General features: G+C 35.5%; 1 pseudogene across 6 annotated transcripts in view; it reads right to left on the reverse strand.

Annotated features, from left to right (window-relative positions):
- Positions 1-620: 620 nt before the first annotated feature.
- LOC149779620 (5-hydroxytryptamine receptor pseudogene) overlaps positions 621-19,301 on the reverse strand; it is a 298,611-nt pseudogene continuing 279,930 nt past the window's right edge. For 4 of the 6 annotated variants that reach the window (XR_016415686.1, XR_016415685.1, XR_016415687.1 and 1 more), the window contains one exon: positions 621-3,778. The product of XR_016415686.1 is annotated as a 5-hydroxytryptamine receptor pseudogene, transcript variant X3 (transcript). Of the gene's footprint in view, positions 3,779-7,425; positions 7,532-11,244; positions 11,468-19,301 lie in introns of those variants that run through there. The other 2 variants (XR_016415689.1, XR_016415688.1) reach the window with 2 other exon arrangements.

Raw genomic sequence — 19,301 nt, forward strand, 5'->3', positions numbered from 1 at the left:
TTTGTGCGTTTCGAGCTCTCTTTATTTAAGTAAAGAGTGCTAAAACGTTGCTTAGTGTCTGACCTTCTCCTCGTAAATGCAGTGCGTCCCTATTTGTTTCCTGTTTAGTGATTGATAACTCCGTTGTTTATGCACTTTTTTCAGACCAGAATAATATTTCTCCGTTAAGTACAACAGCAGGGGAGATAACAGAATTGTGCAATATCTGACACGTCTGACTTAAATAGCGTGAATTCCGACAGACTCGGTCTCAGGTAGAGCGGTAACCAGAATAAGGATCAATCAATGTTTGCATCGAGGACAACGTTTAGTTTGCCCTGAATACCAAATGGAAAGTCGTCTGCATTGGCGCTCTCAACCGGTTAATCTATGAATAACACTCAGTCACCTGCAATCGGTGTACATCCAGATTTACGTAGTTCAAATCTCCGGTAGATCAGAACTATGCTGATCGTTAAAGTTAGGATTTAGATAGAGTAAATAAAATATCCAGGTGTCGTAAATAGTTAAAGTCTCTGGAATGTGATATTAAGTGTGTATTCGGTGAGAAGGGAACAAATATAGGTTATATTTACGTGTTAGACATGTATGTTTATTAAAAATGGCATTGATAAAAGGGATTTCTTTGGGGGATCCTGAATATGTTTATTTATGGACTGATGTCATTTATATACAGGCGTTCTTATCATCAAGATTAAATGTGCATATGCATGAATGGATGGATTAAAGAGTGTGCATGAATGGATGGTGGATGCATCGGAATCGAACACATCATAAAGCATAGTTTTAGCTTTGTTATCTTATTTTCCTTATTACATAAATAATAATATATCATGATTCTATTGTATAAAGAAAACATCCAATTCGCAGAAAACAAGCTCTAAGATAGAAATAGATTGATAAATTGACGACCAGTTTACGGTAGCTTCTACAACATTATTATAATCGAAAAAGAAACTTGTAAACTTTAACTCGTTAACAAATATATAAGTTATGTACAGAAACGAATTCATAAATTGAGCGCTTAACGTGATCTAAACTGACTCAAATCCTTAAACTTATCCAAGGTCAAGATGTCAATCAAACTAATATGTCAGTTTGATACAAAAACGTTATAAACTATTTCCTTTTCAAGGTGAAGGTGATAATGAAAATTATTACGACATGCGTATTGATGCCTCCCTTGTTTTCAGTATATTATTCTTCATGTTTTGCGCACGCGTGCTCACACACACATATTGCTATGGTAGGTTTCAATTACGATCGTCTTCGTTTTTCTACAGCTGATATCACTCAATAGTTCTTAAAAACTATGTTCAAATATAATATAATATATAAAATATTGTACAAACTCCGATCTTAGTCAAAATCCCATTCAACCTTATGGATAATCCAGTCGAGAAGGCAGTATCACACTTAAGCTCACAAAAAACTAATTCTGCTTTCCCAAGGATCGTATTTCGGCATACTTAAGACGATCCAACCTTCAAACTTATGCAAGTATCTGAATGTAACCACTTTGTGTATTCGTCTGTCTTAAATGAAACAATTTCACGATTCGAAATTCAAAGGATTATTGAGTTTCATGTATTTTCAAGATAATTCCATGAGTGATGTAAAAGATCCATGACATTGGTAGTAACATTTCAGATATAAAAAATATGTAAAACATAAAGCCCTTAGTTTACGAAATTAAAACCTCTTTCTTTTCAAGGAAGCTCCTTTCTAATTTAGCACTCATCACGTGAATTTATGTGAAATTATTACTATCTACTACGGCGATACCTTCCGTATATAATCTTCTGGAAAGCTTTTCTGAAAGATGGATTGAATATTGTATAAATAACAGGATTAAGGGAACTATTTATGTAGCCAAGCCATAAAGTTACACTGAATATTGCATCTGGAAAATGGCAGTTGCTTCCGCAGAATGGAGCCGTTATGGCAATTATAAAGAAAGGCAACCAGCACGCGATAAAGGCACCAGTGATTATTCCCAAAACTTTGGCTGCTTTACGTTCTCGCTTCATCTCAAGTTTTTCTTTCCTTTTCTTTTCTTGGTCCCGATGTCTGAATTTTTTGTGATTATTGTTGTCATGCCGCTTCGCGCCATTACTTTGTCTGCATACAGTGTAAACATTTGAAGGAACTGTTAGGTAACTGTGCCTACGCCCAGTTTGAGAACTGTGTTGGTCTGATACGTGAAAAACACTTTCACCATTCATATTACAAGAAATCGCCATTGACCCATTATAGACCGTGAACCCGTCTTGACTAATCTCACTTCCTGAAGATCCATTGCCGTTTGTTTTCATGTCAGCGTTGGCATACGTACTGGGTCCAGACTGAAGTCCTGTGGAAAAACTCTTTTTCCGAATGCGCGACTTAGCAGCCATGTATATCTTTAAATTCAGTATAATCATCAATATCATTGGAAAGTAAAAGGCACCAACTGTTGAGAAAATTGTATATCCCCAGTCCTGGCTAATGATGCACTGTCCAGTATTCTCGGGATTATTTTTCGCGTCTTTCCATCCAAATAAAGGGGGTATCGAGATCGACACAGACACTATCCACACTACTATTACCATCAGTATGATCTGTTTAGAGCATCGCCTTCTTATATAATCTATATTAGATACTCCCCAGTACCTGTCCAATGAAATGGCTACAAGATGAAGAATCGAGGCTGTACAACATAAAACGTCCATTGATATCCACATATCACAGACTTGATGACCTAGATACCAATTCTGACTTATTTCATTTACAAGGCTGATGGGCATGACCAAGATGGCGACCAGAAGATCTGTAACAGCTAATGAAAGGATGAGGTAATTGGATACTCCGTGAAGGCTCCTTTCTAGAATTATTGCAGAAATAACAAAGACGTTCCCAATAATTGTGCAGAGAATGAGTACGGATAGAAAGACACAGATCACAACGAGAGACGGTACGTTGAATTTTGGAATGTGATAGTAAAGTGGAGTGTGTGTGACGCTCTCTTCGGTACTGGAAACATTCTGAGCCCATATATAGGGTGGATCACTTGCATTGTTCCACGGAAGGGTCAGAGTGATCATATTCCCTTCTAATCCGGAATATGTGGTGTCATAGGTTGTATACGCAGACATATTACATATAAAACTGTGTTCCGTGGAATAACTTTATCTACTTTAAACACAATGTATTGATTTAGGGGGTAATAACGAAAAATAGTCCTTGTTGACGTCTCATCTTCTTGCCGAACACGAATAGACCAAGAGTCCGATTTCCATGGTAGGAATCACAATTGTTACTTCGCTCCGAAAAACGATATCGAGAGATGCTCTTGTTCATTGTAATTGAATCGCAAATATATTACTTTTTCTGTTCCGTTGAACCAATTATTCTGCCCTTCAAATAAACTAAATAATGTCAGGGCCGCACTAAAGTCTTTGTCTTCACCTGCGCACTGAAATAATTACAGTCAAATTAAATTACAGTGATCAGCGGATTATAACATTGCAGAGCTGGATTTTAAAGCCAGGCTTGCGATGCTCATAGTCTGCAAAATTCCATTCTGTAGATTTAGTGTTGTTTTATGTCAATATATCCCGAGATCCGCAGTATGGATTAAACTGGCACGAAAGTGTAACGAAACACGGAATCTGGTGCTTTGTCGTTTGTTTTCGAAAGTAACCGTCTTCTGATCAATCTGCTCACGTGTTACGTACTTAACTGACGTCGTCTTTCCTGTCCTTCGAAATATTCAGCAGATTACATTTGGGAGTCGGACCTGCAATGAAATTAATTTAATTAGTTAGTTAACTTGTATTGGTTTCTCATTCGAGACGAAATTACTTATTATTGTTGCTCAGAAGAAAATTATGTTTACCTCTTTGAGAATTGACAAATACACACACACACACACACATGCATATGTGTGTGCGTGTGTATGTGTGTGTGTGTGTGTGTGTGAAAGCTATGCAATTTGAATACGAGTCGACGTATGCCAAGTTACAGGTTCACAAGCAAAACATTGTACAGTTAAGCAAAACATAACAGTTGATATCACACGTCGTTGTTGTACTTACACGGCATCATATCTTCAAGGTTAAACACATGTAGCTTTACACAAATACTTTGTAAAACTTTCTATCCAGTATATCAAGGTCGTTATGATTCTAAACAATCAAATATAATTAACTGTTACAAATCAGGGCTGACAAAGATATACGGTTCATTTTGAAAATTGATTAAATTGCTGATCTTCTCAGGAAGACCATATATTGTTTATGCCTGCATAAATGCCTTGGCTGTTAAGTGTATCCATATATGCTCTTATGTCGACTTGTCGTATGCATGTATAGATGTAGGTAGGTAGGTGTGGATGTATAGATGGATGGATGGATGGATGGACGGATGCCTGTTGGATGGATGGATGAATTAATAGATGAACTGATGCATGGTTGAGACAAAGGGAAGTAAATACGTAGGTACAGTTCATATATGTTAACTAATTGGGCTACTTTAACCTAGACCGATCTATTAACGTTCTTTTTCAACATAGCAGATTTGTAATAAAGCATCGTGGTAGGTAGTGATGTGTTGAACAGAGCACTGTAACTATCGTTTTCTCGCGTGTTTTCCTTGTTTGAAATACTCTCGTACACATTTTGAAAAAGAATTATAATTTTTCTTCGGATCCGGTTTCGGGTGGGTGGGGGGTTGATAATCGGCTCGGCCTGAAGCGTTGTACTTGTATTAGTACACAGTAAATTAAATAGTATTGATCAATTCTGAACAGCGGATCAGCACATGCAAGTTCATGTCGTGCAGAGGTACTTAAAGAAAGTGTTTTGTTCAGAGACTAACCATTGCGTCACTGCCGGTCAGGAACCTCACCAGATCACAGGGGCTCGTATCGTTGCTAACATTTGACCTGTCATACAAATACTATATAATAATTGCAAGGGAGGACACTTGTCTCCTTACTCAAGCGACCTATTTAAGAATGAACACTGATAGTTGAAGCTACGCGTTGCGTAGCTTAATAAATTTGGTACCGATATTTAGCTCAGGCATTCGACTGTGTATCCTATGAAAAGTATGACTTAATATCATACCTTTAAGGAATGCCAAATCATTTTCTCACGCTACCGCTCGACATGGCCCTGATCGCGCCCGGTTAATATACTAGAACAACGCGCTTAATGGAATACTACCTTCTCATTGGCCAACTGAAAATAAATTATAAATAAATACAGGAAGTCATTTTCTTTTAACGAATGAGAGGACAGTAGTCCATTCAGCGGAATGTCACTTGCATATTAAGCAGGCGTGATCAGGGCCATGTCGAGCGGTAGCGTGGGAAAATGATTTGGCATTCCGTGATGGTATGATATCAGGTCAAACTTTTGATAGAGGTGCCTATTTGAATGCCTGAGCTAAATATCAGTACCAAATTTATTAAGCTACGCAAAGCGTAGCATGAAATAACTGTGTTTATTCTTAAAAAGGTCGCGCGAGCGAGTAGACAAGTGTCCTCCCTTGTAATTATTATATAATACATGTATGACAGGTCAGTTTATAAGCAGAGATACAAGCTCTTGTGACCACATCGCATGAAATAGTACATATCATCAGAAGATTAGTATATGAGTTCATGGGTCAATTTATAAGCAGAGATACAAGCTCTTGTGACCACATCGCATGAAATAGTACATATCTTCAGAAGATTAGTATATGAGTTCATGGGTCAATTTATAAGCAGAGATACAAGCTCTTGTGACCACATCGCATGAAATAGTACATATCATCAGAAGATTAGTATATGAGTTCATGGGTCACGAAATGCAGTAAATTGTGTCTACACGTACGTTGCTATTATTGTATATTATATTATATTATATTTGCTTGATATTATATTTGCTTGAACCAGCGGACACCTACTTACGGATATAATGAGTCAGTTCCTTGTGGGTCTACTAAGAGTAAGTGTTGCTGTATACCGTTTTAGCAAGTAACAGTGAGTAATCATGATTTGGCATGACCTTTTATTTTCCCTTAAGTATAACCTTTTATTACCTACCTTTTATTACCTGTAAGTATAACCCTATAAGGATGACCTTTTATTACCTATAAGTATGACCTTTTATTGCATATAAGTATGACCTTTCATTACGTATAAGTACGGCCTTTTATTATTTATAAGCATGACCTTGTATTACCTATAAGTATAACCTTTTATTATCTGTAATTATGCACTTACATTCGTTTTTAACTACAATGACTTGGCATTATCTCGTTTGCAATTTGCAAAAAGCTTCAGAATAATTCAGTATTCCTAGAAACTTGAACTTCTATCTAGCTCTTTTCATTTTTATCAGTATAAGTTTCCTCCACCCTAACACACACACACACACACACACAAACACACATAATAGCGGATAAAACTACTAATAAATAAATATTTGGCGCATGTGACGTAGTAATTTTATGTTCATAACTTGTAATGGTAAATACCTACATTATTATCTTTACAAATAGTGATTTTTTTTTCTCCATAAATCGGCCATTGTGCGTGAAGCATCCGTGCGATGTTGAAAAGCCGTCAGTGATTATAAACAAATGTACAATATATTAAGTATAGATATACACAGCGGGGAAATTAACGTTAACACTTTTAAGGAAAATTGGAATTTTTATAATCACAGTCAAACCACACGATGTTGCAAGGTTAAAAATTATCAAGAAACATAAGAATATTTCTATTTGAAACAGAATTATCTCAAAGATTTGTTAGTTTGCTCTGAATTAAAAATAATTTCCACAATTCAGATCGTAAATGTTCAAAGTTGGTAGCAACAAGTAGAGAAAATGAAAATAGTAAAAACCTTTATCTGACTATTTGATCCGATTAGTCAAATTAACATAATAATTAGACATGCAGCTTCGAAACTATTTAAATATAAACAGAGGATGGGAGACGGTCATAGTGATAATATACAATTATGCAAGAACAAAAGAAATATGTTTTTCTCCAGTCGTTGCATATTGAAGCGAAACAGGTTTAAATCAGTCATTGATTAACTATATTTATTGTCGATACATTTTTTTTTCTTTTCTCCTTTATAACAACATTGTGGGAATAGTGTAGTCATTTTCAATTATGCCATGCTTCTTACTGCACATTCGTGCTGGGGGGGGGGGGTACAAAACACATGCGAATACTTTGTAGCACTTTTGTTTATGGCTTATTTGTGTATTACCTCGAAATTAAAAAAAAAAATAATAAAGCAATTTGCTTTGAGTAGTATTTCCTTTTCAGTTCTAAACAAATAATTAAATAGTTATTAAATAATGGCTTGAAAAGCGGCACCTATTCCAATCGAGAAATTGCATATTTTCAATGCAGACAGTTTAATGGTGTAACATAAATACCTCCGTTTCAACACAAATCGTATTGGGAGACAAAACTCAACTGCATGTTTACGCCCCCAGAGGAAAAAAGACACAATATTTCTGGATCAGTAGCTGAAATTCTACACTGAAAAGAGAAAATACAAACTTGTTTCATCTGGGCAATACTGTATTCCGAACATACTACAGCACCGCTTAGAAAAATGAGTAAGGATCTTTCATAGTTTCCTGTGCAAATGTAGCAACTAGTGTTCATTAAATCCAAGCAGTTGCCATGTCAAATACCTTCCGTTGTGAATGTGTTTTGTATATATTCAAAGAGCGTCACTGGACACCAAATGTTATAATAATTTGTAAGTTCTATGCCTAAGTCAGTGAATCCAAGTCCATGCCGATAAATTTAGGCAGACAGGATCTATTATTAACCGTCTTCTGCTTATCTCACAAAGGACCAATCTATTTCTGCGATGCATAAACATTGACGCCAACACAAAGGGTCAATCTGTGTCTACGATGCGTTTAACATGGACGCCAACACAAAGGGCAAATCTGTGTATACGATGCGTAAACATGGACGCCAACACAAATGGCCAACCCGTTTCTACGATGCGTAAACATTGACGCGAACACAAAGGGCCAATCTGTGTCTACGATGCGTAAACATGGACGCCAACACAAAAGGCCAATCTGTGTATACGATGCGTAAACATGGACGCAATTACAAAGGGCCAATCTGTGTCTACGATGTGCAAACATGGACGCCATTACAAAGGACCAATCTGTGTCTACGATGCGTAAACATGAACGCGAACTCAAAGGGCCAATCTGTTTTAACGATGCGTAAGCATGGACGCGAGCACAAAGGGCCAGTCTGTGTCTACGATGCGTAAACATTGTTGCCAACACGAAAAGGCCAATCTTTCTACAATGCGTAAACATGGACGCCAACACAAATGGCCTATCTGTCTCTACGATGCGTAAACATGGACGCCAACACAAAGGGGCATGGAAGTGGGGAGCATTTGACCCATCCTCGATTTCACCTCCAAACATGTTTTGACCTACGGCCGTGAATCGTCATAGCTGCCCATAGCATGTTTGCCACCCATCCACCCAGCAAAAGTTTCTTTTACGGGCGCCACTTTGGGTAAACCTGGAACCATTACTGGCTTGCAAAACAGAGTAGGTTTGAAACTGGTTTCCTCAACTGCTATGACATTGTGGTTATAAGTATAGCAACGAAACAACCTTTGATTTACTCCTTTACATGCTATGATGTGTTATATTTAGGGAGATCATTTTCATTATTAAAAAATTGGGCTTCGAATTTGTATTATAGGCTCCTTAAAAATGTATTGTTGTTGATGATGCCTTGGGTTTAAAGCCATTTTTTAGCACATGATAGGCTATACATCGCGGCCAGTAAAACTGGTGGAGGAAGAGTCAGGAAAACCCCCGTAAGAACCATCGACCTACGGCAAGCTGATGGCAAGCTTTCTCACATACCCACATTAGGTCGAACCTGAGACTCGAACCCATGCTGATATTTGAGATGGCAGTGATCTGTACAGGCAAGCGCTTTAGACCACTTGATCATCAGCCCCCTCAAAAGCTTAAACGTTCAACAGTATGATCGTCTCATTGGTGTTGACTGATTTATTCGCCTTGCACAAACATCAGTCAAGGACATTGCATAATCACCTATTTTTAATTTATTGTTTGCAACAAGCCTTTCACGCTGTCCCAGGTTTAAAGCTTTCTACATAATCAAGATCTCATTCATGCAATAATCCAACACCGAAGTCAGAGAGAAACGAGTAATAGGAAATTGTAAAACCAAATTTGGTTGAATGTGGAGTGTGCGTGTGTATTTGTGTGAATGAGAGAGACAGACAGACATACCAACAGAGACAGGGAAACTCTACAACGAACTTGTGTGTATATTTGTTATTGTGTGATGTAGTGTGTTTGTGCGCGAGAGAGACATAAAAACAGACAGTGACAGAGACGGACTGATATACAAAAACACAGGGAGTGAGAAATTGTGTAGCGAGGAGACAGATATACATATATCATTAACTGCGAGAGCTAGCAAAGACTTTTGCAGTTTTTGCTATGCGAAACACACAATACGTGGTATGTTTCCCTTTGCTCCGATACTATGCAATGAGTAATTTAGTATTGCTTCTATAAAAAGATAATTCATTGTGTATGCATTGGCAGTTAAAATGTCATGTTTTAACCTGTTTGATACGTCCCATGTGACCAATCATCATTAATTAAATAGGTAATACTTTACCTGCATATCTAGATAAGGTAATTGTTTAGACAAATAAGTTGCAGTCATATCAAATTTAAATTTTTTGGTACTCATGCTAACAGCCACTGTTGCTACTGGAATTTTTTTTTACACTTGCAAATGTTATTAGTCATATATTATATTTCGGACTATTCCTTTACTTTACATAAATTTTCCTAATATTACAATATCTGTCAAATGTTATTGATTAAATTAATGATTGATCGATTGATTAATTGAAACTAGAACTTCATCGGTCTCCAGTCTTTATAGGTATTATAAATAACAAAATAATCTCCTTGGCACATGACTAAAAGTAAGAACGAGAAAGGTTTAGAAATTTAAAATATATCCCATTTTAACGAAAGCCCGTTATTTGTTGCAGAAGAGGGTAAAATAATGAGAAACCAAGTATCAGAATCATTAAACTGGACGACCCAGGTCTATGTCGTTCGTAGCTTATAATAACTGTGTATAGTTTGCACTCCTGCTGTTACGCTCTTTGAAACATGTACGTGAATGTATTGAAACTCTTTGTAGTGGAAACAACATTTCTAAATAATGTAATGCTACTGCGAGTGTGGGCTGACTGTTAAAAAGGTTTCATGAATCCTAGATGAGGAAACAAAACTATCGCCATCATTTTTGTTTTTGGCAACTGAAATTCAGCGCAGGTGATCGGTGAATTAAAGCTATTTATTCGGAGAGTTTTGATTTGACGACATCTGTATCAAAAGTGTGTGTCTTTCTATTTCATTGAAAAGAATTATCTGATTTTCGTATTAGTCCAAGTGTAATAAGCCGCCCACCGCAGCGCAAATTAATATATTTTATTCTTCAAGATTTTCTATCGTTTAAACTATAGATAATAAAACTAATATCAAATGTGAAGGTACAAAATACTGCAAAATATCTAAGTCACACACGGTAATGACAATGATGACTCGGATGATAATGACGATGATGGTGGCGATTAAGGTCGTTGAGATGTTGTTGGTAGTAATGATGCAGATCTTAAAGATGTGCTTTAGGTTGTATTTTGGTAATGGCTTTAATAACTACAAATGAACTCGGGATCCTATTGGTTCAGTCAAGACAGCTGTCTCTTTATTATCACACCAGTAGCATAACAACTTCTTCGCCATTATTAGTTTCTTTATCATCATCGTAATGATTTTTGAATTTACATTACACATATTTAACAATGTAATGTTTGCCTTCACAAAATTAAAATAAAAACAAATTAATTAACTTCTTTGATGTTTCAGTCAATGTTTTGTACTCTACTTCACATTGTCTCATTGTGATTTTACAAGTATGCTTATCAATAGATAACGCATTTTTGTTACAATCTTCGCGAATAAAATTCTAATTATAATTTGTATTTTAACGACTCAAATTTATGAGAATATATCAGTGTGATTTGTTAATACTTGATCTATAATCAGCGTTTTATTTCCTGAATTTGTGGCTTGTATTCTAGTTTAAGAAAAAAAAAACACAACACCTATATCGATAAAAACCCTTTAAAAACAGCTTACCTGTCGTGAAGTAACTTTTAACCCAGCACAGACTCCGCTCAGAAATAATCCAAATAAATAAATCGAATGGAGAACCAGACCATTATATTCAGTATTCATGTATTTGCCATCAGTTACGTGAGGTCATGTGACAAATATTGACGAATCGAGATTATCACTTGAATCATTGGTTTTCTGCCGTTGTAGGTCTGTGCATCACAGCATTTGTTTATCGTATATATGGAATAGCAGGCACGCTTATCTGCAGTGAGTGTGAGCAAGGCTTGGGTAATCATTGACTAATTTACTCGCTCTAACATGTCATTGGTCGGCACAAAGATAAAACGATATCTTCACGTGAAACTGTAGCTCCGCTTCGTTTACGCTCAACCCTGCTTGCTTGCTTGCGCCAACTCGTTAAAGTTATGGCGCATCTGTCATCAATTTTCAAATACATTAGTTTAAGTAAAATAGTAGGGAAGGAACGGGGCAGAACATTTATCAAAGAATTGGCAGCTATAGTAACAATATTGCACATTTTAAAACCAGTCCCAATATCAGCTAAAGTAGCAATACAGTCGATATTAAAATAAGTCCCTATTTCAGCTATAGTAACAATGAAGTGTTCAAACTTGTCCAGATTTTGGCTATAGTAATAATACTGTCTATATCAAATCTCGTTTCTATTTCAGCATTAATTCTAATACCATGTATATCAAATCTCGTTTCTATTTCAGTATTAGTATTAATACCATGTATATTAAATCTCGTCTCTATTTCAGCTATAACAATAAAATCCCTCATATTAAATCTCACCCCTATTTCAGCTATAGTTTAAATCTCGTCCCTATTTCAGCTATAGTAAATAATACAATCTATATTAACTCTCGTCTCTATTTCAGCTATAGTAATAATACCCACATATTAAATCTCGTCCCTATTTCAGCGATAGCAATAATGCCGTCTATATCAACTCTCGTCTCTTTTTCAGCTCTGGTAGTAATACCGTCTATATCGTCCCTATTTCAGCTACTATAATAATACCGTCCATTTTAAATCTCGTCTCTATTTCAGCTATAGTAATAATACCGCCTATATTAAAGCTTGTCCCTATGTCAGCTACAGTATAAATCTCGTCCCTATTTCAGTTATAGTAATAATACCACCTATATTAAGTCTCGTCCCTATTTCAGCCATAGTAATAATACCGCCTTTATTAAGTCTCGTTCCTATTTCTGCTATACCAGTAATACCGTCTATATTAAGTCTCGTCCCTATTTCAGCTACAGTATAAATCTCGTCCCTATTTCAGTTATAGTAATAATACCGCCTATATTAAGTCTCGTCCCTATTTCAGCCATAGTATTAATACCGCCTATATTAAGTCTCGTCCCTATTTCAGCCATAGTATTAATACCGCCTATACTAAGTCACACCCCTATTTCACTACAGTAATAATACTGTCTATATTAAATTTTGTCCCTATTGCAGCTATAGTAATAATACCGTCCATATTAAATCTCTTCTCTATTTCAGTTATAGTGACATATCTGTTAAACGTATTTCCTATTCCAGTTCTAAAGATACTGTAAATCTAGCATATAAGCCATTGCGCTTGGTTTTAAAATCAGCATGGGTTCCTTGCGCTTATTTTTGATGCGCACTAATTGACTTTATAATGCGTCACAATGTATTCTTTAATTTTCACTATTATCGCTCATTTGTCATATTTTACTCTATAGTCCAGAAAAAATGATTAATCAAAGAAAGAAGGCATAGCAATAAAGAAAAATCAGTAAATTGATAAGGTACTGTACAAACACACGAACGCACACACATACACATAGACACACACACATGATGCATTCCTAAAATAAAAGATATTTAGTCATAAGTATGAGATATGCTTTATTCCAATTAAGATCCACCTGAATATGAGTCTCGTAAATTGGCAATACTTATATAGATATATCATCAATGAAAAATTGTACAAAGATGACAAATATATATTTTATCTGTTGTCCAATGACGCATACCTAACGATAGTTGAAGATGTACAGCGACGTCTTACCGAAGATCCTGTAGTTGGCGAATCACTAGATCGTTATTCCTACGCAACTTCGACACGATGCTCAACGTATAATTATGATGCAATCCAAGTAACAAAGTACGTGGTTTCATTATGGTAACATCCACCATATGTAAGCAGGACCACTTCCGGTACAATTTTGGGTAAAATCTGTTCATTTTGTTGATACATTATCGCCAACACATATTTTTGTTTTTAAAAACACTCGGTAAAACTCGGTTTGACAGATATCAATTACTGAATAACGATGTTCCTGTGAGTCCTGCAACGTAAAACGTAGACCCTGATATTTATGACGTGGACGGGTCCACGTCTTACTACCAGCATAGGCGACAAACGGTATGGCGACAGGAGATCATGGTCCATAACATAGCCCATTCCGGAGTCGGCCTATTGTAGATTTTGTCCACACCAAATTTAATTAGAACTCACGACTGCCAAGGTAGGCCCATTCTGGAGTCGACACATGACAAAGTCGGCCCATTACAGATTTAGTCCATACAATGGTAATTTTAATTTTATTTACTGTCAAGGTCGGCCTCTACCAACCAACAATGTCGGTTTCGGCAAAAGTTTGTATTTTGTATGATCCTTACCTTTCGCACACATACAAATGGGCAATAGTTACAAAACTCTTGTATGTATGACACTGTTCATAATTTAAATTTTCGCGAATACTGCTTTTCGAGGAAGCAATACCCGACTTATTCACGACCACACTGATTACGAAGGTGGATCATTTAATCTTGCTATTTTGCGCTCTAATGCATATAACGGATCCACCATTTAATTTATTCGGGGTAGGGCTGGACTTATCTTTCGAGCCGAGATATTTTTTTTTCTTTTACTAAACAATCTTTTATTTTAACTTAGGTAAAATGGATATAATAGGTTTTTCTTGTTCCTATAAATGGTTTTTACAACAAGCAACTTGTAACACTTACTCGCGGACGGAACAGCTAGTAGATGTCTTTTGAAGTAAAGGTATCCGGAAAACCAGACTCTCCCGATCATTGATGGGAGAGAAGGGACCTTGCACAAGGCGGCATGATTGAGCTACTTTGGGTACCAGACTAGTGTAAATCAAGTAAGGTTTTCATTCTTCTCGATGGTGTGTGTGTGTGTGTGATTTGGAATTTTAACGTAGCTTTAACAATTTTCCAGTCATATCGCTACGATGTCTGCAGTGTGGCAGTTTATATAGTGATGTCTAGCCCTGGGACATCATGTCGCAGACATGTAGCATGATGTCTCACCCAGTCCCATTATCCTGACACCAGGCCGAACAGTAATAACACAAACCTCTAAATGCTGAGCGCCTAGCGAGGCAGCTGTAAGTACCATTTTTATAAGTCTTTGGTATGACTGGGGGGGGGGAGGTCGAACCCGCGACCTCCCGCATCCGAGGCGGACGCTGTAACCACTTAGACACCGGATTGGTCAAAAGTCCTTAGTCTGAAGTGGTCTTCTGCTCTGCACGTCTCTCTGTTTCTCTGTCTCTGACTCTCTTTCTCTCTCCTGTGCATCCTGGCAATCATTCTGGTTGACGTGACATACAGCTAATGGCACTGTATGGAAGTGGTAACATAACTTGTGGGGTAAAGTATAAGTTGTATATGAATCATATTTTCCTTCGGACTTGGGCTGTCCGTTGTCTGAACGCTACTGATTCATAGTCCATATGTTATTTCTGTTCGGCTAAGAAAGGAGTTTAAATGTTTCAAGTTTAATTTAAAGAATTGTTTTATTTATTTGTTGTCATTTCTTGAAATAATTGTTTATACACGAATACTTTATATCACTTTTGTTACTTTATAGAAATATCGACCTGAACTTAAATGTAGAACAGGATTGTGTGTGCAAGTGTCATGCTCCATGAGTCGACATCCTGGTTCGTTATCTCAATAGCCAACATCCGTTTTAAATATTGTATTGCACTCGATTTTCCATGCTATGATTCACACACCAAACGACTCAAACAAGAGGCCAAAGTGAAGTCGATTTGGTACCATGTAATAAGCTGTGGATCCGTACAGGTCATGTGGTAATAGGAGACGAGTGTATCTACAAAATTTGTCTTTGGGAAAGCATACAGCATGGACGAAAGAAAACCTAATTAAGTATAAAAGTGGGAATTCGGTTGAATGAATATGAGTCATTCAAACGCCCCGATTTCGATGCATTCATATGGCTAAGTTCTAGCAGATAATACTGTACAACAAAATGTTCGATTACACTAGAATGCAATGACACAGCCACACAAAATAAACAAAATAAATACATACAGAAATATATCATATTTTCAAAATACAAGCTACCAGGACGCGTTGATATTTTAAATTTTAAATTTCACTCAGTATTTGCGAGATTGCTCGCATATGTTTACTACTGTCGATATGATATTATCAGGAGCATAACTGTATTTTGTACATATTCTACATGTTAACTCAGCAATAAATGTTGATTTCATTACTGCATTTAGACGGTGTTCTCTATGATCATGTGTTAATTGCTTGCGTCAATTAGGTGTACGAAGTCACCGGCAGTAATTCGGTAAAATATGTCAAAATCGTATTTCAATCAAGCAATTTATCTACGATCTTGTTAAATTGCGAATTCACTGGTATTGTGGTTGGAATTATTAAAAATTGACTTGTTTAAATATTTACAATTCATTGGTGTATTTTAGGTCGATGAACTGCAATATCCTTGTACAAAATGACTGAAATTGGCAGGAAATCGCACTAATCGGACTACTATAATTGAATATGCGTAGTACCTTATCACTAATTTCCAAAACGCTTCGTCGATCATTACGTTAAACAGCACGCTGATCTCGAAGTTATTTTCAACGGTTTTAAGAAAGAGCTTGAGAGACAATTTAAATAAATTTTTAACAAAAAAAAAGGGTAAGGCAGACAGAGTTTGTAAATTGTTAGATTGTAAGAAATTCGAGGATACAAAATTCTCGTAAATTATCAAAAACATGCCAACGATTGAATCCGCGATCTTGTAAAAATGAAACGCATATTTGAGTTAAGCAGCATTAGAACGCATAATTGCTACCACGCAGTTCTGGTGCCTATTTTTCGACAAATATAGGCTATAACTATCAGAAGGTGGTCAGAACTGACTGATTATCGAATTAATCGAAATCTATGATTCGTTAAAGCTTTATATCGATATGGATGCAATCAAGCAAAACAACAACAAGAAAACAAAAAACGAAAATGCGACGAATGTTCAAGTATTCACAAGGTGTTTCGTTTTTTATTTGATGCTGATGAAGTGCCGTAACTTTCGGAAATATATGATAAGTTTGCGTTCGATTTCTTTCCTTAGCATGTAGCCACATATGGTTTTAATAAAATACAACCACAAAAATATAACGCTGTAGGGGTTTCAGGTTTGTTCATCGACGGACGATTGGACGAATACGCTTAAGAAAGTACGGAGTAATTTGCTTAAACAATACAATTTTAATGCTCGTTCCACAAAACTGTGGACGACAAAATGCAGGCGAGAGCCAGGCACACGTAAGGTATAGAAGACATTTCATTGGAAATCAAGCTTGAAGTAGATTTAACTTACTGGACAAACTTGCACGCGAAAAATCATTTCTAAAGAAAAATATGTTTTCGCTAATAATATGATCTCCTTGAGTATTTGTGTATATCTGCCTACTTGTCTGTATGTGTTTGTCTGTACGTCTTTATTGAACTTTATTCTCTTTGTTTATACTGCACGTATACTTAAATGACTCACTGAGATCTGTGTTAAACTTTTGAATGTATATTTACTTGTGCCCATTGGAACGATTGTCTTTTTGAAATGTGTGGCTGTTTCCACAGTTGATCGCTAAATATATATGGAATTAATTTATTTACGAATATTTAAATAATAAAAAGCGTCAATTTAGTACGAATACTTTTATCTAATTTGGATGCGGGCATAATGAAGAATAAATATTGATGTATGTATCAGAATTAAATGTGATTATAGTCGAACGGGTTCAGTCAGTTTACAAGTCCTGAAGCCGAGTGCACTGTATCTGTTAATCGTGTCGTTTACCTCGATTTTGATGACCAATAACGTAATGTTTGCACCTATGAGGTTCGTACATACCACGTGACCTTGCGAAATCCTGCTTTACCGAGTGGTTAAGTTGTCACGACTTCCTATTGGATTTTGTGCCAAGCACATGCTTGAATATCTACATGCTTTGTGAGTGAAACGGTGAAACAAATTAATAGAACAAGATAATTACGTAATAGAAACATTAGGTCGCAATATTTTTTTCGACCCAAAACATACTTCGACTCCACATTTGTTCCTTACATTAAAACTGTTGGCAGGTCATATATATATATATATATATATATATATATATATATATATATATATATATATATATATATATATATATATATATATATATATATATATATATATATATATATATATATATATATATATATATATATATATATAACAGTCTCACTCCCTGAGAAAAAAATACATTTTATAAATCCAGCTGAAAGCAGGAATATTCAGCTATATGGAATATTAGAGAATATAGCTTTAGGTTTGGGTCACAACAACTCAAAATCGAAACATTTCACTACATCAACGGAAAGAATGAAACGAAGACTGTTTTAATCAATGACAAATTTGAAATCTGTATATTTACATGAATAAAGTCATGGAGGGAATAGCTGCAAATTGTGACACCTAAGAAGGTATTAATGATGACTGTTTTTGAAATACAACTTTAGAGTTAAAATTGCGCTGAGTATCACTTACACGGTATACATCAACAGAAAGGTCCAGCTACGATCAAACATTTTCAGAATTCAAACGCCAGCTCTATTCAAGTGGTTACTGAATCTGATACTGTCTGTGTTCTTGAAGCCTAGCGATGAATAATTTAAATCAGGCTAGTCAATAACAACAAAAACTATTTAATAATAAAGTATTCTACTTTGTTAGAGTCTTTGTCCGTAAAATTAAATGTATTGGTACATTTGTTTCGTACAATGGTAATGAGTAATATAATCAACTACAGATGGGTACTATCAACGGATTAAATATAGACAAAAAAAATGTAATAATCAGTTACAGATGGGTACTATCAACGGATTAAATATAGACATAAAAAATGTAATAATCAGTTACAGATGGGTACTATCAACGGATTAAATATAGACATAAAAAATGTAATAATCAGTTACAGATGGGTACTATCAACGGATTAAATATAGACAAAAAAAATGTAATAATCAGTTACAGATGGGTACTATCAACGGATTAAATATAGACAAAAAAAATGTAATAATCAGTTACAGATGGGTACTATCAACGGATTAAATATAGACATAAAAAATGTAATAATCAGTTACAGATGGGTACTATCAACGGATTAAATATAGACATAAAAAATGTAATAATCAGTTACAGATGGGTACTATCAACGGATTAAATATAGACATAAAAAATGTAATAATCAGTTACAGATGGGTACTATCAACGGATTAAATATAGACATAAAAAATGTAATAATCAGTTACAGATGGGTACTATCAACGGATTAAATATAGACAAAAAAAATGTAATAATCAGTTACAGATGGGTACTATCAACGGATTAAATATAGACAAAAAAAATGTAATAATCAGTTACAGATGGGTACTATCAACGGATTAAATATAGACATAAAAAATGTAATAATCAGTTACAGATGGGTACTATCAACGGATTAAATATAGACATAAAAAATGTAATAATCAGTTACAGATGGGTACTATCAACGGATTAAATATAGACATAAAAAATGTAATAATCAGTTACAGATGGGTACTATCAACGGATTAAATATAGACATAAAAAATGTAATAATCAGTTACAGATGGGTACTATCAACGGATTAAATATAGACATAAAAAATGTAATAATCAGTTACAGATGGGTACTATCAACGGATTAAATATAG

The sequence above is a fragment of the Sinohyriopsis cumingii genome, chromosome 17 (genome assembly GCF_028554795.1).
Source record: "Sinohyriopsis cumingii isolate HCF-2022 chromosome 17, ASM2855479v2, whole genome shotgun sequence".
NCBI classification, from domain to species: Eukaryota; Metazoa; Mollusca; class Bivalvia; order Unionida; family Unionidae; genus Sinohyriopsis; species Sinohyriopsis cumingii.